This window comes from Mobula birostris, chromosome 10, assembly GCF_030028105.1.
Source record: "Mobula birostris isolate sMobBir1 chromosome 10, sMobBir1.hap1, whole genome shotgun sequence".
Lineage (NCBI taxonomy): Eukaryota > Metazoa > Chordata > Chondrichthyes > Myliobatiformes > Myliobatidae > Mobula > Mobula birostris.
Genome location: NC_092379.1, coordinates 104,238,829 through 104,263,804, shown reverse-complemented (window position 1 = coordinate 104,263,804; position 24,976 = coordinate 104,238,829).

Genomic DNA, 24,976 nt, shown 5'->3' with positions numbered 1-24,976 from the left:
GGGGTGGGGTGGGGGGGGAGTGCAGGAGGGTGAAAGGCAGATGAGGATAAGAGGTAAGAGGCCAGAGTAGGGAATGGAAGAAGAGAGAAGGGGAAAGGAAAAAGAAAACAAAGAGAAAAAACTCACAGGAGGAGAAATCAATGTTCATGCCATCAGGTTGGAGGATTATCTAGATGAGATATGAGGAGTTGCTCCTACACCCTGAGAGTAGCCTCATCATTAATAAGTTGTAATTTATGCTTCTAGGATTTACTGACTTAGTAGGGATCATACCTCAGAACGTTAGGGTCTGTCTGACTGAGTAGCATGAACTTCTATGTGTGCATCATTACATCAGTTTGAAGTTATGAAACACATTCTGTAGTACTTTGCGTTCTCTGGATAATTTTCCTATCAATTTTAATGCCGTTTTTGATACAAAGAATTTATGGCAAGCCGTTTTACTTCTCTGTGATTTCTCTTTTAATGAATTATTTCAATAATTTATCAAATCTTCTTCCCTGATGCATATCTCATGGGATTTACAACCATTATCCTACACTTACTGTCATGGCAAGTCATATGCATCACTAAAAGCATAAAGCCTAGGAAAAGTCAATGATGAAAAGGATCATCCCTTCAGAATGCTTAAATGGTTCATTCTTGATGGTTAAAGCTGTTGTCATTTCTTCTCGTATACATAGCATTGTAATGTTCTGATCAACCTATTCTTATCAGTAACTTTGCTCAGTAGAGTCTACAGTACAAAATACATGATCGATCAAGAAAATGTAATGGAAACATAGAAAACCTACAGAATAATGCAGGCTCTTTGGCCCACAATGCTGTGCCGAACATATACTTACTTTAGAAATTACCTAGGGTTACCCATAGCCCTCTGTTTTTCTAAGCTCCATGTACCTTTCCAAAAGTCTCTTAAAAGTCCCTATTGTATCCACCTCCACCACCACTGCCAGCAGCCCATTCCACGCACTCACCACTCTCTGTGTAAAAAACTTAACCCTGACATCTCCTCTGTACCTACTTCCAAGCACCTTAAAACTGTGCCCTCTCGTGTTAGCCATTTCAACCCTGAGAAAAAGCCTCTGACAATCAATGCCCCTCATCATCTTATACACCTCTATCAGGTCATCTCTCATCTTTGGTCACTCCAAGAAGAAAAGGCTGAGTTCACTCAACCGGTTCTCATAAGGCATGCTCCCTAATCCAGGTAACATCCTTGTAAATCTCCTCTGAACCCTTTCTATGGGTTCCACATCCTTACCATAGTGAGGTGATGAGAACTGAGCAGAGTACTCTAAGTAGGGTCTGACCAGGATCCTATGTAACAGTAGCATTACCTCTCGGCTGTTCCTCATCTAGTCTGTTCTGATCTATTGTCCTGCCAAGTCCCAATAACCTGCACCAAGAACATAGTCCTGGCATACGCCTCCCATCTATGTAACTATCCAAATTCCTCTTAAATGTATCTAGTACCTCTGCTAGCAGCTTGTTCCACACTTCCAGCACCCACTGAATGAAGAAGTTTCCTCTTAAACATTTTACATTTCACCCTTAAACCATAACCTCTTGTTCTTCTCCCATCTAACCTCAGTGGAGAAAGCCTGATGTATTTACTCCCTTTATATCCTTCATACCCATACCTCCATAATCATTTATTCTGTTGACATTATGAAAATTGAATAAGGAAATGGCATTTTTTCTCTTTGACAGATTGGGAAGTTAGGATTTTGATTGGAAGCAAGATGACACCATTTATTTTGTTGGGAAGCAAGAGGACTCAAGCAAATAATGGCTCAGGAAACCAGGAGATCAAAGTTAAAAATTACGGTAGGTGGCAGAAGAAGAATCAAATAAGTTATTTTATTCAAAGGGCAATGTATTTATTGGAGTGTGTGATCAGCATAAATTAACTTGAAAGACAGATATATAAATTCATTTAGCAGTAAGAGACAGAGATGAGGGTAGGTAAATTGATATCTAATGATGACTAATCTGATTTTGCCAATGTTCTTTTCAGTCATTTAAATGTATGTGATTTTATAAAGAAGATAGATAGAATTTTGTCAATCCAGTTCCGGCATAATAAGCCCATATATCCTGCTGCTATCCTTTAGTTACAAACACACTTTCTCCAGATGTAGTGAATAGTTTTGCATGAGAGCTTAAATCACACAAATAGATTAGCCACTGGCATTATTCAGGCTAAGGTTCACTTTGGAAATTATCACCTTGTCGTACTGCTGGTCACCATCAACCTTGCTTGATATGGTCACTGAATTCAAGGAACATGTTAGTTTAACACTAGGTTATTGTGATAAGCTTTTAAGAGTTTCCTTCAGAGAAAATGAAAATTGAAGTATTCCTTCAGAAATATATATAATAATGCCATAAAGTACTCAATAAGAAGCTCAGGTAGAAAGAAGTGAAAATAACACAAAATCACCATGACAACACAAAAACCATCATGAGACTGCAATTTGAAAAGAATCAGAAATGCCATGGTAACATGTACGATCCAATCACAAAGCAGTTCATTTTTTTCCTGTTCAAATTCGAACAGCAGCAGAAGATTATTATTCCCACACTGCAATCTTGCAAATCCTGTCCATTATTGTGACCTGTCCAGCAGAGTAGGCAGACAAAGAACTGTAAACACACACATTACTTTTGTAGCAAGTCAGCTGTTGTAGTTTCAGTGTGAATATTTACTGTAGCAGATGACTAGCTGCCCCACAGGTTATGACCAGTTATGGCTGCCAACGTGCCTCCTCACTTTCAGTCCAATATCCAGTTTCTACCTGGTGATTTTGCTCCCTATTTGTAGCAGATTCTGCGGCCAATTCTGTGGGCAGGAAGTGAATTTATAGATTATGTATTCCCATAAAGTAAATTCTCACCAAATAGCTCAGAGCATATTGAACTCAAGCAGTGGAGAAACGTTATTAATAAGGATATGGCTAGAATATTTGTTGGGTGTAGGTAGAAACAGCTATGGATACCTGTGGGAAGAGCTGCCCATCATTAAGTGAACACGAGGAATTCTACAGAGTCTTGATGAAGGGTCTCGGCCCAAAACATCGACTGTACCTCTTCCTAGAGGTGCTGCCTGGCCTGCTGCGTTCACCAGCAACTTTGATCCATCATTAAGTGATCTGGTCTGACCAATATACCTGCATTTTAAATCATTCTTTGTCATAGCAGCAGCAGACATATTCTAGAATATGGAAGAAAACAAGGGAAATCACATCAGCCATGAATACTGGTCTGAAGAGGAGTATCGAGTTGATAGGGTGAAACAGACGATAGGAAATCCATTACAGGTAAACAGATAGATGATACAAAACACAAGGGATAGCTCCAATTTAGACTAAGAAAACCATTGAGGAAGTACACAAGAATAAAAGAAACAAACCCCATTGCAAACCTGACAGGTTAGAGGTGATCTGAATTAGTATTTGACCAAAGAAGCAACTCTACGAAAACGCCTATCATAGTGGTGCAGAAGAGTGTTCTTTTGGGGTCAGGGAGTAGGCTTAAAGGAAAATATTTATTTCCAAGGGCTAGGAGTACTAGAATAGCACAGTCTTTTCAATTGGCTGAGCCTGTCTACAATTCAGCGAGGTCACAGAAAATCCATATCCTTACCTCACCGTTCCTTTGATTCCATTACCTTGTAAATAAATGATGCCTAAAAGGCACCAATAAACAATCTGGTGATTACAGCAATGTGTAATTCATTCAAGAATCCACTGCAGCAAAATTCAGTAGCCACGAGGCCTGATACATCTTGTGCGACTCAAAAAGTGTTCCATTATGGAATGGATTTTCTCCCTGCACACGTAGTGAATGAAGAGACTCTTGTAGGTCCGAATCTGGGGACGTTATCAGTGGCAGGAGCGGTGAGGCTAGGGGTATCAGTTAATAAAAGTCAACACCTTGACATACAGGCAAAGTCCCATTGAGGGACGGACCCAATTAACCGCTGGAGGTTGGGCATGAGCCAGACAGTGGATTGGTAAGGGGGGGGCTGTGGGGACAGGGTTGGGTCAAATCAGTAGGGGGCCTTCAGTGAAGGCCTAATGGAGAAGTTGTCACTGTGATGTCAGGTAGGAAGACTGTAAAATATGTTGGGGGTGGAATCTGACCAGAAGAACATTACAGAGATAAAGGAAAGTGATTGGTAGAGGATGTTGGATTGGCAATGGATCAGCTTCGTTTGATTAAATATGATCTGGGGAAATAGGTTGCTGAGTCTGACCATTTGAGAATCAGATTTGATTAAGAATGTGATTAGTGTGGAGTAGTGAGCAACAATGCCATTAATGGTGGAGGAGGAGGTGGAATGGATTAAAGTCAAATGAAATTCACCAAAATTAAATATAATATATGTGTGTTTATATATAATGAACTACACCTCAAGATCATAGCAGGCCTGATTCTGAAGAGGGGTCTGAGTCAATTAAAAGGTCATGTACAGTATATGTCCTCAGGAAGTGAGGATGCATGTATTGCATGCCTTTGTACACCACTGAGCATGTTTAGGCTCCTCTGTGCATTAGCACATCAAATGCTTGGAAATTTCAGTGGGGACATGGCGGGTCTTGTAGCTCTCAGTAAGTTTCCTTTTTTCTTCTGAAAGTGCTTTTTCATTGAATTTGATATGTGCCTTGTACAGAAGTGTGACATACCCATTGCAAGTTATCCTATGTCTTTCAATTTCATTGGCAAACAAAAGAAAACACTCTCAGGTTAGAACATGATTAACTGAGCTAGTATCTACTGCTATTTTATGGAAGAATTCCAAACTTCCAGTGTCCTTTGCATAAAAATGTGTTTCCTATCTTTGCTTCTGAATGGTTGGCTCTGATTCCAAGATTATATGTCTTATGCTTGACTCCATATCAGCTGAGAAAAGCTTCCCGATATTAAACTATTTATTCTATCAAAATCCTCAAATCTTTATTCAAATTACCCTTATATTTCAAGGAATATAAGTTCAAAGGGCTATGCCATATCAGGAGTGCTCGGAATAGGAACAGAAATATATCCCAGTCAGCCGGGGAGGAAAACATAAAGCATGGACTGGGGGATTAAGTGAGTATAGTTTCTGTGTAAACTGGGAACAGAAAGTGAACTACTTGTTGAATGGTGGTATAAAATAGCCATTTAGAAATGTGATGGTTGTGAGAAGTGTTTCATTGATGAGAAGGCATAAGAGGACTTGTAACTCTGAAACATAGCAAAGAAAAAAATATCATTTCAATGTACTGGTGGAGGAGTGCTCTGTATCAAAGTGGATGTGAAGCCTGCTTCTCTGAATTAAAATGATTTGATTGGGGAGGTCTCTCTGCAAAATGAACAGGTGCTGAAGAAGCAATATGAAATTCAACAAAGAGAGGGAAGCAATCTTGAGGTGGAATTACTGAGCTTATCATGCACTTATAAATTCAATTCCAAGAGTAATTACCCAGTTGTTCAAGCTTCGAGGTTCAATTTGAGCATAGATTATATGGGAGTAAGATTTGTTAAATCAATTAAAGAAGTGTTGCAGTGATTTAATGCTCAATCTTCTTGGCAAGAAAACTTTATCCAGTCTTTATAGCCTCGCTGCACTATTGGCCCACCATCCACATCAAACTCAGCCCCACCACAGATCTTAGGACCTTCTGAATTGCCTTAATCCTAAAGGAATGATGCTCACTCATTTTTGTCTCTTACTGTTCTTCCCAATGGATCAATCTATCACGATGAGTGCCGGAAGAAGATGATTTAATGATAAACTGATTGTAAGAATCGAGGCACTGGGGGTGTTAATCACGTGATATGGTTACCTCTCAAGGGAGCTTTAGAACAAGGAAACTGACACTCAGATTCATGTTACAATGTGCAGGCCTCAGAAATGACTTGTGCCAATGTTATTTTGCTGAAAAACATTGCAGTACATTGTGAAGATGCACTGAAAACTACAAGAATATTTAAACTTATGAATTCCTAATAATTCAAAGTGATAATAGAGGAATAGAGTTATGTACATTATTATTAATTCTCACTACCTGTCCTGACTTTGTGACTGGGTGGTGCTGACATTCATTCTCTGAGCAACCTCCTCTTAACTGCTTGCTTTGTAATCTATGATTTGCGTTTTCTGCTTCTCAGTTTTACTGGCATCTGCTGTTGCATTCAAATATCTGTGGTGTTTAATCTAATTATTTAACATTCAAAGTCATGAGAGCTCTCATTTATAAAGTGAACAGGCCTGTCTTTGATGAGGTACACTGCTCAGTCACTGGATTTACACAAGTGATATTCATTTCCCTCAGTGCCTTTTTCTGTTGCCATGGTGCTCTCTTCTGGGCTTGAGATTCTGCATTATATATTTTCCAAGGCAGAACCCAGCTCCATGTTACTTGGATTTCCCGAGCCAATTTCTGAGCTACAAAGAAATGACCAATGGACAAATGGCATATGAACAGAGATATCACACTCATAGTACTGCATTATAGGTATAATATTAATTTACCCAAGTGACTCCTATTTGGAAGTAGTTTTTACTGTTACCAAATTGATCATTATCTCCCATTGTTTATGCTCTTCCAGTATCTGAATGGTTCAAAGATTGTGAATGGAGGTTACATCCAATCACTAAATTAGAAACTTACAACATAGGAGGCAGCTACCAGCTCTCTCCACATCTGCCCTGTAAAGACTCCTCAAGATCTTATGTTTCAATTGTGTGTCCTCTTTCTCTTCAAAACCAGCTAATACCAGCATAGTCTATAAAATCTTTCTTCAAAAAATGAATTTGCCCATTCTAGCTATTCATCTCTGAACTGTTTCCAATATGTTAATATTCTTCTCATGATAACAAGAGCCATACTATAAGCATGACTCCAAACATTGTTATAAGGGGGCGTTGAAGGCAGACCCAAATGCAAGACACAGGCACTGAAGAACTAGGAGCAGGACTAGGGTTATCAAGATAGCAAGGTGAGTCAGGAAGAAACGATGCTGGACAGGGACACAGGCCCTGGATGAGACAAGGATTCAGGGCCAAGCAAGGACTTGGACTAGAGACTCAGGACCCGGACATGGAACTAGAAACAAGAAGCCTGGACTAGGAACACAGAATTCCGGAACTAGCGTCTGGACAAGGATCCAGAACCTGGGTCTTGACTCAGAACCGGAACCTGGGTCTAGGATCTTGGCAAGGACAGGACGAGGTGCCCCAGCACAGGATGAGGAACCTCCTGGGCCAGGCGGGGGAAATCCTGGGCCAGGCGAGGAACATGGACTGGAAGAGGCACCAGAACTGAATGAGGAAACAAAGCTCAGACTTGGACAGGGCTGGAACACGGCACCTGGACTTGGTCTTGGAGCACAGGAACACAGGAACACGGAGCTTTGGATCGGAGCTCGGGAACACGGAGCCTTGGACCTGAGCTCGGGGACACGGAGCCTTGGACCTGAGCTCGGGGACACGGAGCCTTGGACCTGAGCTCGGGGACACGGAGCCTTGGACCTGAGCTCGGGGACACGGAGCCTTGGACCTGAGCTCGGGGACACGGAGCCTTGGACCTGAGCTCGGGGACACGGAGCCTTGGACCTGAGCTCGGGGACACGGAGCCTTGGACCTGAGCTCGGGGACACGGAGCCTTGGACCTGAGCTCGGGGACACGGAGCCTTGGACCTGAGCTCGGGGACACGGAGCCTTGGACCTGAGCTCGGGGACACGGAACCTTGGACCTGAGCTCGGGGACACGGAGCCTTGGACCTGAGCTCGGGGACACGGAGCCTTGGACCTGAGCTCGGGGACACGGAGCCTTGGACCTGAGCTCGGGGACACGGAGCCTTGGACCTGAGCTCGGGGACACGGAGCCTTGGACCTGAGCTCGGGGACACGGAGCCTTGGACCTGAGCACGGGGACACGGAGCCTTGGACTTGAGCACAAGAACACAGAACACAGACCCAGGACTGCTCCTTGGGAACAGGACCTCGGGTCGGGACCCTTCTTTGACACGGACACTAAACATGGGGACACAAAGAGATAGTTCCAAACTCAACGATAGATAGTTCCTTATCTTGGCGTGGCAAGGCTCTGGTCTCACTCCGACAGTTGAACTTGACGGGGATACTGACGAAGTTGCAGACGAAGGTTGCAGGCGAGGTTTCAGAGGGGGATTTGGATGGGAGAGGAGAGGGAGCGAGAGAGAGAAAACAGTCCAGCAACCAATCCCTAGTTTGCAGAGGTATTTATGTCCAGCCCGAAACGAGAATCAGGTGTCTCAACAGAACTGTGGAAAACTTGAAAACCTGGAATAAGGATCGATGGACCGGACTGTGAACCAGAATGTGGACTACACAGACTGGACCATGACAAACGTGCTCTCACCAATCCCATATATAACTGAGATATAAGCTCAATCTTTTTGTATTAAATACTTTATACTTTATTGTTGCCAAACAATTGATACTAGAATGTACAATCATCACAGCGATATTTGATTCTGCGCTTCCCGCTCCCTGGATTACAAATATTAAATATTAAAAATATTAAAAATTAGCAAATATTAAAAAATTAAATTATAAATCATAAATAGAAAATAGAAGAATGGAAAGTAATATAGTGCAAAAAAAAACCAAGAGGCAGATCCGGACATTTGGACCCTAAATAAATTCCTTAAGCAACTAATAATAACTTTAATTTTCCTTATTAATTTCTTCTAACGGAGTATATATCTGAACACCTGTTTCCTCTGGAACTCAGAACCTTATGTTCTCTCACCATTTAAAATGATGTCTCCTTTAGTTTAATTTTTTTCCACATTGTACACTATTTACCACATTTTTGCATATTCATTTAATATTATCTACATCTCCTTGAAGATTCCTTGTTTACCCAGATCACTGAAATCTGTTTCCATATTCTTTACACATTTCCACTGGCATTCAAAATTCCACTAGTTCCTGAAAAGTGCAATGTACAATTCCCTAAAAATCTGACACCCACCATGAAGTATTGCAAGAGATGGACATAGAACCAAACTAAAACCCAACACGAAAGGTTGATGAAGCTTACGGCTTTACTCTTTGAAGAGAAGGAGGATGAGAGGTGACTTGAAAAGAGGCATTGAGAGAGTGGACAGTCAGCGCCTTTTTCCCAGGGCAGCAATGGCTAAAACCAGATGACATTCTTTCAAGATCACTGGAATGGAAATATCAGAGGTAGATTTTATATAGACTGTGGTAAGTGCCTGGACTGCACTGCCAGGAGTGGTAGTCCATTATTAGATACATTACAGCTAATACATTAGGGACTTTTAGATAGGCATATGGATGAGAGGAAAATGGGTCACTATGGGCTATGTAAATGGAAAGACTTAGATTGATCCTGGAGTAGTTCAAGGGTCAGCGCAACATCGTGGGCTCAACGACATGTGCAATGCTGTAATGTTCTATGTCCTATGACACTTGCCTTGCAGCTGGATCTAAGACCAAGAAGGAGGCATTATCTCTAATACCTTGACAGTGACCTTGTTTCTGTGAGGTGAATGTGGGTTGTTTGCACAGTCATTCACTTTAAGGTCCCTGTCCTCATTATATACCTGCAATCTCTGAGGCTATGGATAGCATTTCTTTTCAAGCACATGTGAAAACTGTGGGCTCCAAGGGGTTAATGACCCAGATTCGCATGTCTCTTCACAGGACAGACAACAAACAGTGAATCTGCAGTCGAAAAGCCTGGGTCTGATTTATTACCAGAGTAAATGGAATGAGTGCCACGCAACAAAGCTCATAAGTCCTTGGGGAATGGCAGCACTGAGAAGAAAGTCTGATTGCTGAATCTGTTATTGCTTTTGTCACCATAAATAATACAGAAGAATAAAAATAATAATCAGCCCTGTGGTAAACCCATAGGATTTTATATATCTTTAACCTTTAGTAGAGTTTGAAAGTCACTCCGAGTTTCTCCAAGGACAGCCAATGGCACTTGATGAATTGTGCCTGGACTAGGAAGATATGGTGCTTTCTCGTTTATCACTTACTTTTGCCTGAGACACTGGGAATTTAAGAGGCTGAACTGCACATCTATATGCCTGACACAATTCCCAACTGTGCTTCTAGCTCTGATTTTAGTTCAGTAGTACACAAACCAAAGCTCGTGTTTTCCTGACCTGTCACTCTTAGCTGCTCAGAATTATCTAGCTCGCAGATACAAATTTAACAAGGCACGTTTTATCTTTGAACACGAATGATAGATGTGTGGGTCTTGACTTCCCTTATTCAGTTACACTGAACCAAATGACAGCAAGTAAGTCCAAATGATGACTTACATTCTCAGAATGTTTATAACAGTAATGTACAAATTTCTCCCCTTTCTTTAACGTACACTCAGTGGCCACTTTATTAGGTACACCTGTACATTTGCTCATTAGTTCAAATATCTAATCAGCTAATCATGTGGCAGCAACTCAATGCATAAAAACATACAGACATAGTCAAGAAGTTCAATTGTTATTCAAACCAAACATCAGAATGGGGAAGAAACATGATCTATGTGACTTTGTCCATACAACAATTGTTGGTGCCAGACAGGGTGGTTTGAGTATCTCAGAAACTGCTGACCTCCTGGGATTTTCATGCACAACTCTCTCCAAAGTTTACAGAAGATGATGCAGAAAAAATACCCAGTAAGTGGTAGTTCTGTAGCTAAAAATGCCTTGTTAATGAGAGAGGTCAGAGGAAAATGGCCAGACTGGTTCAAGTTGACAAGAAGGCAACAGTAACTCAAATGACCATGCTTTTTAACAGTGGTGTGCAGAAGAACATCTCTGAACACACAAGCATGTCGAACCTTGAAGTGGATGAGCTACAGCAGCCAAAGACCAGAAACATGCACTCAGTGGCCACTTTATTGCTGAATAGTTAAACTAAGCTATATTAATGTTGGACTAGGAATGGACTTGGATGGGGCGAAAGCTACCATTGAAGAGAGAAAGCCACAATAATTAGAGGACAGTCTCAGCCTTATGGATGACCACTGAGAGTAAAGAGGGTGCATAAGAATCAAGAGCAGAAGAAAGGAGGAGTGAAAAGAAGGGAAGAAAAGTGGAAATAAGCTAAGATGAAGAGGAACTAGGAGGAACTCAGGAAGGTAGTTAGGGTAAAGGGTCAAACATGGGAGGAATGAGGTGGGGATTAAAATGGTTCGAAGAGCAGATAAGAGAATGAAAAATGAAAAAGAGTGTGTGCAGGATTACGGGTCTGTATCCATTGCGAGGTGGGGAGTGGACAATAGGATTTTGACTGTGTGTGTACTGCATGTGTACATTTGTGCATGTGTCATAATGCCCATTTTCACTGTCAAGTCCATGTGGTAACCAGTGTGCAATAGTTATCTCATGTTCAAAGAAATTGCACTAGTAACATCATTCTCCATCCTCAGTTCCAGGGGATGCCTTGGAAGAATGTTCATAGAAGTTTATAAAAGTACTTACTTACCTAATTACTTAAGCCCATGAGCCATACTGGAGCATAGGCTGCTAATAAAAACTCACCAGAGTCCTCTGCCCTAGGCCAGTCTTTCAAGTTGTCCCCAGGTGTAGCCCATTTATATGTCTTCCAGACGAAGATCCTTCCTCTCCCAGGGATGAGGTCTTTGGAATTTCTGCTGCCATTCCTGTAGCTCTGGATTTTTATGGGATGGTGTTGCTAGCCCCATGCCCATCTCTCCTTTTGCAGCCAGGCTTGGAACTGTCCGTGATAAAGTAGCATGAGTATTTTCAGCCCAACCTAACTGTCTGTAGATTATTTAAGGATGCAAAATTGGCTGTAGGATCCTGATTCCTAAATGCAGAGCACACAGCACACTGGCTACCCACTTACTGCAATCATTCAGTTGATCCTTGAACAAACTAGCACAGATTTTTGAAAAGAAAGCTAAGGAATCATTCAGATCTCCGAGCCCATTATTTATTACATAAAATCCACTGGTCATCTGACTTTTATTAGATTAGATTAGATTAGATTCAACTTTATTGTCATTGTGCCGAGCACAGATACAAAGCCAATGAAGTGCAGTTAGCATCTGACCAGAAATGCAAAGAATAGTGTTATTTACAAAATGACTGTGAATAAAAAGTAAGTGCTACAGCACACAAATATAAAAGTACTGAGACAGTACAATACGGATGCAATACTGCTTAGCACTGTGATGTGAGGTTCAGCAGTGTCACAGCCTCAGAGGAGAAGCTCTTCTTTTGCCTGCTGGTGCAGGAACGGAGGCTCCTGTAGCGCCTACCGGATGGGAGGAGAGTAAAAAGTCCATGGTTAGGGTGAAATGCATCCTTGATAATGCTTTTCGCCCTGCACAGGCAGCGTTTATGGTAGATGTTCTCAATGGTGGGGAATTAGGGGCCGATAATCTGCTGGGCAGTTTTCACCACACGCTGGAGTGCTTTGCGGTCTGATATGGGACAATTGCCATACCACACTGAGATGTAGTTGGTGGGTATGCTCTCAATGGTACAGCAGTAAAAGTCCGTCAGTATCCTGGGACAGAGTTGAGCTTTCTTGATGCTCCGCAGGAAATATGTGATAAATTGCGGCTTTAATAAATGATCTGAACTTTGATTTAATTTAAGAAGTAGATCTAGTAGGCTATCCTAGTATTATTGCGTAGGTTAGATAAGTTCTATGCAATTATACAAATGGTGTTATCTAATTTGCACCAATCCTCCACATGACAATGTAACTGTATAGTTATATCTTCAAATAGACTCAAAATCAAGATCCACAGAGGTGTGTGAAACTATGGTATTTATCAGTTACCCATTCAGACAAATATCAGTCAGCTATTGGCATCACCACCTGATAATTCAATACCTCTACCCCTTCCTCTACTCCCAATCAGGTTATCATTAGGAAAGACTCTGACCCTGATTTAAACTTGAGAGAAAATTCACCTTTGATCATCAGTACTAAAGTGTACTCAAACATTTAGCTTCCGTGTGCATTTAGTTCTGCACTTTCAGTTCCCTCAGCTACAGTGAGGTAAATGAAATTAGCATCAGTCCTCCTTCAATTTTAGTACTAACAGCCAAATACAAATTCCTTTTCCCAGCATGGCTAAGTGAAGAATTTTCAATCTAATTGGTTGAAAAGTTATGCATGTCATAGATATCTTCTGAGGGACTTGCACTGGAATGGATGCAAATACTGATAACCTTACAAGTCTTTTGCTCAGAAATTTCCTGGGAGTTATGAGGCACTGTAGATGGATGCTGCACAGTGGACCAACGACAGTCTTCATCATGGGACTATCTCTTGGAAATTCAATATTGCCTGTGATCCAAGCTGCCAAGAGCTAATAAGTCACTCCTCTCTAGCGTTCCCTTCTGAGTGTTACACCCATTGTAAATTCATAAACGATTTCATGTAAATCTGGGATTCATTCCAGCTCTAGGCAATCATAGGGGAGAGAAGGAGAAACAGAGGAAGAGAGAGAAGAGAGAGAGAGAGAGAGAGAGACGGGGGGAGAGGGAGACAGAACACATTGATCCCATGAGCACCACCTCAGTGAGAGGTGCAGGGAGAGGGAGGAAGGGAGAAGTAGCAGAGAGGGAAGGAAGGAGACAAGGATAGAGAGGGTGATGGGGAGAGAAAAGAAGAAGAGGGAGAACGGGAAGGGGAGAGGGAGAGAGGGAAGAAGAGAGGGAGAGAGAGGGAAGGGAAAGGGAGGGAGAGAAAGGGAGGGAGAGAAAAGGAGGGAGGAAGAGAGAGAGAGGAGAGAGAGAGAGAGAGAACGAGAGAGAACAGGTTGAAAGGTGTGTCACGGATCAGAAAAGGAATTGGGGCAAGGCTTGATTGCTAATGGTTAACAATGATGGCCTACGCCTGATGGATCAATTTTGTTTGCGGTGAGAAGCCTGAGTGAGTCTATGGATTGTTGAAGGGATTTAGAAGTTGCAAGTAGCTCACGTAAGGTGATCACTGCTGGGAATGGAACCAAGTCAAGACTATAAGAACAGAGATGTCAGTAAACTCATTACTTTATTGTGGGGGTGAGTCAAAGGAAAACCAAAAGTTCTGTAACTTAAGAGGGAGCAACATGAATTTGCTTCCCAGTGCCAGACTGGGTCCTGTTTTACATGGTCACTTTGAAATGCAGATGCAGTACAAAAATCCCAGTCAGGTTCTGCAGGAGGCACAGTTTGGATCAACATGGCCTAATACACATTAGGAATGGCCTCAATCATTTTTATGATAGAAGAGTCATTGGCATGTCAATTCGAGATTGGTGAACTTTTGCCCTGGAAAATGCATAGTCACACTTTGCTCCCAGGAACAATGATTTTCACACATGAGGCACTGAACAAGACAGCAGCACTGATCAAGTTTCTAGATATGAGTACAATTAAATGTGAGTGTAATGCATTTCTTCTGAATGAAAATTCTCAACCAATATGTTTCATACAAAATTTCAATGGCTCTCAAATTGATTACCGCCCTTCCCATTGATAAAATTATAAATATCAAGTGTTGAACTGTCCATTAACAATACGACACTTTATCTTGATACTTCATTTATTCATTTATTTCATTATTAGTCTGTGTATAACACTGGCAAGGCTGCAATTATGGAAATATACCCTCTGAATTGGAACTTGAGGATCAAACCCTGCTTCCGGAACTCAAGTCACAGTTTTAAAATGGATGAAATGGAGTGCTGCTCTGTTTAGTTCAATACTAAACTCACTGCTCCCTGTGATAAATTATAAGACTCATTGCATGACCTAAAGGAAAGAAGAGTTCTGCAAATATCTGGGTAACTGTGTTATCCTCTAGGCAGATGCACTAAGATAGTTTAATTAATTAATTTCCTTTTGTTGGTGAAGGCTGGCTCTTTTCTATATTTATCAGTGCATATTTCAAATGTATTTTACTAGCTTTGAGGACATTCTGAGTTCATGAAATGTACTTACTTGAAACAGAAACTATTAGAGAAGGTTAGTCCTTCTAAGGACATTTCAAGCTATTTTCTGTTTATCATTTTCTGAATAATATTTATTCAACATCACTAATTAATATTCCCATTATCAAATGACTGGAACCAAATAAAACTCTCTTGCTCCAATGAAATCTATTAAGCTAAGACGAACATTATAATGATTTATCATTCTGAAGCTTTACGTCACAAAAATAGTTCATGTAATGATGGGATAGATATGATTGCAGTGCTACTGAAGTGAAAATCATAGCTACAAATAAATGACGATGTTGAGTATCCCATCACTATCCATGTTTGAGCTTGATGGATTCATACCACCCAGACTCTTAACTGTTTCTTTCACACAAACCGTTGTTGTGTCTGGACCAACAAGAAAGTGTATGATTGTGTTGATTGCAAAGATGGAAAAAACATATGCCAGTTACAGTTAACAAGAGTAAACGGTCACTGTTACGGGCCGAGTCCCTGTATTGGAGCTGGAAAAAAGAGATTAGAAGAACTTCATATATACGAATTCTTATCTCCTTATTATAGTCCTGTTGAAAGTTCTTGGCCTGAATTGTCGACAGTTTACTCTTTTCCATAGATGCTGCCTGGCCTGCTGAGTTCCTTCTGCATTTTATTTGCATTACTTTGATTTCCAATATCTGCAAGTTTTCTCTCCTTTGTGACAGACAACAAGAGCTGGTTTTTACTTGTCGGAAATGCATGCCACTTACCTGGCATGGATGCTACATTACACGTATCACCCAAGCTGAATGCCATCCAAGTTCTACTCTGATCTCATTCTTGGAGGATTTATGAATGGAGAAAATTGTCAATGAACTGTTCCACCTGGCAGCAGGCCAAAGTCATGTTTTCAACAGCATGTTTCCGAACCTCACCCAAGGCAATGGAGCTTTGAGGAATCCAGAAATATTGCCAAGCATTTCCAGGGCCACTCCTAGTTTATTAAGATTCATCACTAAAAGGTCCGTATATTTCTAAAAATAATGCATGAACTAACTGGTAAATTGAATGTAAATATGTATCTATGACAATGATTAAGTCGACTTTCTCACGCTGAGTATTAATCCACAGGCATTGATGAGAGGCAGTTTAAAAGATGACTTTCCTTCAGTTCTGTTGCTGTTGCCAAGGTCATGGTTTATAGCTCTGTTCATTTTTCTGCTCATAATAGAACTTTGGAACAATTGTTTAAGACTGAATAGTTGCCAAGGAAATGGTTTGGTCTTTTCTAGACTCGACACACTGTCTGGACTCAGAGTACCACCATTTTCCTGCCTCTTTTCTGAATGTAGAGAGGCAGACAGGATGACCCTCTGAAGGCAAAGCACAACAGGCTCTGATGGGTGAATAGAACTCAAAACCCTGAGGCCCCCACATCTAGATATCGGCCTACAAAGCATTTCAACAAGTTTGTTAGTATCTCTGATTTCAATCGATTTGAAAAAATAAACCTTATGGTTAAAAGTAAAAACTGAATGTAAAGGCACGTCAATACCCTAATAATTAACGTAAGTAAAACACTTCCCAGTATTTTCACTTTTCCACAGGGTTAGTAACTCTTTTAAATATAACAGGTCACTATTTGTATTCCAGTGCTCTCTGGCTTAAAGTTGTGGTTGTGAAAGGCACCAAGATCCTTTTCTCAACAAATCACTTTAATCAATGTGGAGTCCTGTGATGGAAGCACCAATCAAAAACAACTGACCTGCAGCATTTCTTGGATTTCCATGGTGACTATGCTTGCAACTCCAAGCTATCTTGATATACAACAAGTGATAGGCAGCTATTGTTTAGAAGCGTTCAATAATTAGACAATGCAGTTTAAATCATAATGTTAGCTACATAATGCAGTAGAGGAGATTTGTAAAAGTTCTTTCCCTCCTCCAGTGAATAATTTGAGACCTAGCTAACATCACTTCAGAATTTTGCAAACCTGTTGCTGTGATAGAGTTTGAGCATGTCATATTGGCACTATGTTTAATAGCACAAACCCCCCACTGGCATCCTAGACAAAGTTAGGAGGTAATTGCATGAGATTTCCAGTAACCCCTAGCAAGCCCAGGCCCATGACAGCTCATGACCATGCTGATGCCACCAAGAATTTTGATTGCTTGTGTCATGAGCAAACAAGCAATCAGTGGAAGTGATGAAAGAAGCACTCCACTTTGCCAACCGCCTATCCCTCAAATACCTAATGATTCACCCATGGCAAAACCTGTAGCTCAAACACTGGCTGCATCAGTCATCTCAGAACCCATAGAAGTCAAGTCAAGACAAGTTTATTGTCATTTCGACCATAAGCTGCTGGTACAGTACACAGTAAAAATGAAACAACGTTCCTCCAGGATCCTGGTGCTACATGAAACAACACCGAACTACACTAGACTATGTGAGACATCACAAGGCTGCATTAGACTACGTAAAACAACATAAAAACTGCACTAGACTACAGACCTGTACAGGACTACATAAAGTGCACAAAACAGTGCAGGGCAGTACAATAATTAATAAACAAGACAAAACATTGTTTATTATTATATTGTAATTTGTCCTCTACTGTGCCTAAAGGACAAATTACAATATAATAATAAATGATGTAGATGTCAGCCTAGATTCTGGGTATTGAGGATTCTGATGGCTTGGGGGAAGAAACCGTTGCACAGTCTGGTCATGAGAGCCCGAATGCTTCGGTACCTTTTGCCAGATGGCAGGAGGGAGAAGACTTTGTGTGAGGGGTGCGTGGGGTCCTTCACAATGCTGTTAGTTTTGCGGGTGCAGCGTGTGCTGTAAATGTCTGTAATGGTGGGAAGAGAGACCCCGACGATCTCCTCAGCTGACCTCACTATCCGCTGCAAGGTCTTGCGATCCGAGACAGTGCAATTCCCAAACCAGGCAGTGATGCAGCTGCTCAGGATGCTCTCGATACATCCTCTGTAGAATGTGGTGAGGATGAGGGGTGGGAGATGGACTTTCCTCAGCCTTCGCAGAAAGTAGAGACACTGCTGGGCTTTCTTGGCTGTGGAGCTGGTGAAGCTGAATAGAAACTAATCATCCATGATCCCAAGGGTCCACCCTAAAAACACTGCAATGTATTAATTTAATTGTGCAAAGCCCTTTCATTAACATTATGACATATAAGACTATTTTTCTGTCTCCCTTTTTGTCTTGCATCTTTATATACTAAGCAAAATTCTGGAGACCTGATCGCTAGAAGGGTAGAGGATTGACCAAAAGCACATCAGGTAGTGAAAGAGTTAAATGGAAAGCTGGAGAGGTTGGAGTATTTGAACAAAATCAGGAAGCAAGAGGACATCCAGTAATGAAGTAGTTAAGTTGAAAACGAGAGAGAGCGAGAGTAATGTGTGAGAAAAGGAATTAGCAGAAAAGGCTGTGAAAGCACAGGAAATGCTAATGGGACAGTGTGCCAACTCCAGGAAATGCATTCAAAGGCTGCAAGGGCAAGTGGAGGACTTCCAAGCTCAAACCCTTCAAAAGGTTAAAGAACAGAGATTGTGGATCACAAAAGAAAGCAACAGAAATGGAGAAGGAGACAGTGGAAAAATAGGAAATAATAATTGCATTGAAACATTCTCAGAGCATTGCAGGAACATACAGAGGGTTTTGTGGGGAGGAGTGGTAGCAGCAGACCTAGTTCAATAATCATTAAGGTTAGAAAGGATTAGTGTGTGTGTGTATGTGTACAAAATGCAATTGTTTAGATTTCCACTACAGAAGGAATGAAACATTAATTCCTGCACACATCCCTGGATGCAGGGATGCAGGTAAATGAACAGTATCCAAGTAAGAATAATGTTTGCCATGCATCAGTCCACAGTAAAAGTTGGACACATTAGAAAGAAAAACAGAGAATTATTTGCATGATGAATGGGTGTGAGGGCAATAGTATTAAGGAACATAGTGAATATGAATCAGATTTATTATCACTAATGTATATGACATGAAATTTATTGTTTAACAGCAGCAGAACAGTCCAAAGACATACAATTATTATAACTTGCAAAAATAAATAAATATGCAAATAAAGAATATCAAGGTAGTGCTCATGGACCATTTAGAAATTTAACGGCTGATGGGAATAAGCTGTTTCTGATTTGTTGAACATAATTAAAATACTATTAGGGTGAAGGTGCATCTGAATATTAACAGCAATATACTGGGTGGGGAGTGGTGGGTTTCTATGATTCATCAAATATTGTATGAATGGAAGAGCAAATAAGCTAAGAAAGTATGTAGTCCTGCAAAATATGAGCAGATAACAAAAAAAGACAGTAAACAACTCACTAACAATCTATATACATTACGAAATAAATGGAAGAAGAAGAATGAGATAGATAAGGCAGAGAAATTCCCACTTTTAATAAGGACCATGAGCTTGGTTGTTGGGGTTCTCCTCCCAGGAAATCGAACGTGGAGAAAGGCTTGAAAAGAAACAACGTGATCAGTGAGCTAAGTGAGTGTTATCAGTAATCTAATGAGCACCCTGAGGTGTACAAGAGCTGACAGTGACTTCAGTGCAGACGGCACAAAGTGATGGCTAAAATAAGACTGCCTATAGGCACTTTTAGAGGGGAGGTGGAAGAAGTAGATCATAGAAACAATAGTATTAAGGAACATACTGAAACACATTATCTATTACCACAAACAGAAGTCATATGGAATTTGTTGTTTTATGGCAGTAGTAGAGTGCAAGGAGATATAATTACGTTTGTACTTTAATAAAAATAAAAATATTGCAAAATAAAGGAATAATGAGGTTGTGTTCATGGAACATTCAGAAAGGGGAAGAAAGTGTTTCTGAATTGTTGAATAGGAGTCTTTTGGCTCCTGTATCAACTCCCGAATGGTAGCAATGAGAAGGGGGCATATGCTAGATGGTTAAGGCCCTTCGTAATGGATGCTGCCTTCTTGAGGCACCATTTCTTGAGGACGTCTAGAGTGGTGGGGAGGGTTGAGCCCATGGAACTGGCTGAGTCTACAGCTCTCTGCAACCTCTTGTGATCCTCTGCATTTTATGTTCCATACCAGTCAGAAAACTCTCTGCCATACATCTATAGAAATTTGAAAGTGGCATTGGTGACAATAAATCTCCTCAAACTCCTCATAGAGCTGCTGCCATGCCATCTTCATGGTTGCATCAATGTGTTAGTGTCAGAATATCCTCCACGATGTTAATGCCCAGGAACTTGAAGCTGTTCATTCGTTCTACTGCTGACCCCTCCATGAGGACTGTCAATGTTCTCCTGACTTTGCTTTCCTGAACTCCAAAATCAATTCCTCAGTCTTGCTGGTGCTGAGTGCAAGGTTGTTGTTGCAACAGTACTCAACTAGCCAATCTATCTCACTCCTGTACACCTTCTTGTCGCCAGCTGATATTCTACCAACACTAGCATGTCACAACCACGGATTCTGCCGCGGGGTCTGCGTGCACTTGCAAGCAGGCTGCAGAATGGGTTTGGCAATCATGCTCGTGAGTATACACATTCCAGCGAATTAATGTTTCATTGTGGTGGTGTTTAACTCCCCTTCTCTCATTTCAGTCTAGTTGAGACTTAACCAAAAGCACAGCAATGTTACAGTCCCTGCTTACTGTTGTCCTGGTTCCAGGAAAGAAGACTATTTGGTATTAAACTACTACTGCTGACACGCCTTATCAACATTTGCTCTAGTTTGAAAGTTCCACTTAATGGCCCTATTGACCTAGCGTCTATTGTTTTTCCTTGTTTCTGCACAGTTTCTATTAGAAGTCAATGAACTGTGGATTCGCTTCAGTCTCTCTTTCTCGGTACTCGGGCCATAACTGCACACCCCTTGTCAGGAAGTTTCTACCAGATAACTCAAATACAGCAGAGAGAGAATAGCCAACCTTGGCTCTGACATCCATTAGCCAGATAGGAGACAAGTTACAGACAATTGAAGCTGTGCTGAGAAAAATGACTCAAGCAGAGCAAAACAGATAACCCACACAGCGGCACATCCAGTCCAGGCCGAAGTTTGTGGAGGAAAAACTAAGATCAGTAGAGGCTGTGTTGGCCAATGTGACTCTAGTAACGTGACAGCTAAATTCAGAATGGCCAGTCCCTGCTGGAAGAACAGGTGTCTGCCCTCACAGAGATGGTTCCAGCAATTCACCATAGAAATTTGGAATCAGGTGGCAGCTATTATTGCTCTCACGGCTGCGGGTTAGCAGTTTACTATCAACAGCCAGAATCAGGTGACGGCCATTAGCACTCACGCTACTGAAATTCAGTGGCCTTTAGCCATGTCAGACCCATTCCCAGCATCTCCCGAATCCTCCTCTTCAACAGCCTCAACAACCTCATCCACTAATGTCCCGACTCCTGTAACCCTGTCTGGACATGGACTGAGTATTCCTCCACTAGACAGATACTCCAGTGACCCCAACAGCTGCAGGAATCTTATTACCCAGTCTGAGCTGACTTTCCAAGCCCAGCCTGATTTGGTTCGCTGATGATGTGCGTGAACTAGTGTACATGGTGAATCTCTTAGATGGACCCCCACTCAGCCTGTTCAACGTTCTAAGGAAACAAGGATCCCCCTGCAGCCCAGTTATTTTGGGAATTTGTTGTCGACTTCAAGGGAGCTTTTGATTTTCCAGTATAGGGTCAGGAGGCTGCCCACTGATTCCTGGACCTACATGAAGGTATAGAGGGTTAGTGAGGGCCTACACAGTAAAGTCCCAGATGCTTGCATTCTGGTGGAATGAGAGATCCCTCATCACTGCCTTCCAGTGCGAATTGAGCACAAAATCATGAGATCGCAGTACATGACGAGCAGGGCAGCCTGAATGACCAGCGATTTGAATTGACAACCAGGCATCTGAGAAAGTTGTTCTCTTAACCTGTTCTTTAACAGATTTGATATTGTGACCCCTGCCCATCCCTCACATGAGCCATCTGTTGTCGGCCCCCAAACAACACATATTCCACTCTCCCCTCCTACCCCTCCTCACAGTCCCCCACCCTGCTCTTATGACTATACCCCTCCCCCACACGAAACCACCATGGTGGGCTTCACGGCTGAACAGGTGAGAAAACAGCTGAAACGTCTCAACCAAGCAAGGCTGCAGGACCAGATGGTGTCAGTACCAGGGTGCTCAAAGCCTGTGCCCCTCAGCTATGTGGAGTACCTCGCCATGTATTCAACATGAGCCTGAGGCTCCGGAGGGTTCCTGTACTGTGGAAGACCTCCTGCCTCGTCCCTGTGCCAAAGACGTCACACCCCAGCGGCCTCAATGACTACAGACCGGAGGCATTGACCTCCCACATCATGAAGACCCTGGAGAGACTTGTTCTGGAGCTGCTCCGGCCTATGGTCAGGCCACACTTAGATCCCCTCCAGTTCGCCTACCAGCCCCGACTAGGAGTTGAGGATGCTATCGTCTACCTGCTGAACCGTGTCTATGCCCACCTGGACAAGCCAGCGAGCACTGTGAGAGTCATATTTTCTGACTTCTCCAGTGCGTTCAACACCATCGCCCTACTCTGCTGGGGGAGAAGCTGACAGCGATGCAGGTGGATGCTTTCCTGGTGTCATGGATTCTTGATTACCTGACTGGCAGACCACAGTACGTGTGCTTGCAAAACTGTGTGTCCGACAGAGTGATCAGCAGCACTGGGGCTCCACAGGGGACTGTCTTGTCTCCCTTTCTCTTCACCATTTACACCTCGGACTTCAACTATTGCACAGAGTCTTGTCATCTTCAGAAGTTTTAGGATGACTCTGCCATAGTTGGATGCATCAGCAAGGGAGATGAGGCTGAGTACAGGGCTACGGTAGGAAATTTTGTCACATGGTGTGAGCAGAATTATCTGCAGCTTAATGTGAAAAAGACTAAGGAGCTGGTGGTAGACCTGAGGAGAGCTAAGGTACTGGTGACCCCTGTTTCCATCCAGGGGGTCAGTGTGGACATGGTGGAGGATTACAAATACCTTGGGATACGAGTTGACAATAAACTGGACTGGTCAAAGAACACTGAGGCTGTCTACAAGAAGGGTCAGAACCGTCTCTATTTCCTGAGGAGACTGAGGTCCTTTAACATCTGCCGGATGAGGCAGAGGATGTTCTACGAGTCTGTGGTGGCCAGTGCGATCATGTTTGCTGTTGTGTGCTGGGCAGCAGGCTGAGGGTAGCAGACACCAACAGAATCAACAAACTCATTTGTAAGGCCAGTGGTGTTGTGGGGATGGAACTGGACTCTCTCAGGGTGGTGCCTGAAAAGAGGATGCTGTCCAAGTTGCATGCCATCTTGGTCAATGTCTCCCATCCACTACATAATGTACTGGGTGGGCACAGGAGTACATTCAGCCAGAGACTCATTCCACCGAGATGCAGCACAGAGCGTCATAGGAAGTCATTCCTGCCTGTGGCCATCAAACTTTACAACTCCTCCCTGGGAGGGTCAGACATCCTGAGCCAATAGCCTGATCCTGGACTTATTTCATAATTTACTGGCATCACTTACATATTACTATTTAACTATTTATGGTTCTATTATTATTTATTATTTATGGTGCAACTGTAACAGAAACCAATTTCCCCCGAGATCAATAAAGTATGACTATGTAAAGAATGCCCAAGCTTCTTACTCCCTAGATTACCATTTGTTTGTACCCTCTCCTACAGCACCAGACAGCAGTTCACGGAACAACCGATGCAGGTGAGGTGCATGACCCTGTCTCTGAAAGAATGAGGTCTGTGCAGAAGGACAGGCTCCTGCCTCTATTGTGTTAATCCAGGACACCTCTGGGCTTCATGTCCCAAATGCCCAATAAAAGAGGACACCTGTCAGGAGGAAGGGTTGTTCTCAAGGATCGGTTCTCCTTGCTAGCATCTTCCCCTAATTGTGTAATGCTCCCAGCTTCCTCGTTGTGGAAATCTCAGACTCATGAGCTTCTGGTGTTTACTGACTCTGGGCAGCCAAGGACCTCATAGATATCTCCTGGCTCAAAGACTTGGCAATTGAGAGAGTATTGACGTCAAGGCCCTGGATGGTCAGCCTCTGGATACTGGCAAGATCCACCTTTGCCCATCCTTCCTCACTTGTGCTTTTCTGGTGGTTTGGGGAATAGAGGTGGTGGTGAGGGCCACCCAACAGTCAGATCCAGGCCAGGGTGGGGCAACGTCCCAACCAGCTGTTTTCCCTACCATAGGGTGCCACAGAGTGCTGGAATAAGGTCACTCCCATCTGGATGGACACTCAGAAATTCAACATACTGAGGAATTTATCAAGGGATAATTTTAGTGACCATCTACTGTATGTCCCAGACATCCATTACTTTGCCTCTGCCTGTCCCATTGTATCTAGAACAGAACATCATACCAGTATCCTGCTGGTGTGCCATGTCTGCTGCCTGTGCCTCACCATCCCTGTTCCCACCTCTTTATGGATTTTGTCACCTGTCTGCCCTCATCTGATGGAAACACTACCATTCTGGTAATTGTGGACCGCCCACTTCATTGCTCTCCCTGAGCTCTCATCGGCTCAGGAGTCTTCCACCCCCATGCTCAGGCTTCCCTCAGGACACAGTGTCTGATCAAGCACCGCGGTTAATGTCCCAAGCAAGGGAAAATCTGCAGATGCTGGAAATCCAAAGCAACACACACAAAATGCTGGAGGAACTCAGCAGGTCAGGCAGCATCCATGGAAAAGAGTAAACAGTTAATATTTCGGGCCAAGACCTTTCATCGGGACTGGAAAGGAAGAGGAGAAGTCAGAATAAGAAGGTGGGGAAAGGAGAGGAAGAAGTACTGGGTGGCAGGTGATAGGTGAAACTGGGAGAGGGCGATGGGGTGAAGTAAAGAGCTGGGAAGTTGATTGGTGAAAAGAATAAATCATTGCAGAAGGGGGAATCCGATAGGAGAGGGCAGCAGAGCATGGAAGGAAGGGAAGGGGAGGAGCAGCAGAGGCAGGTAAT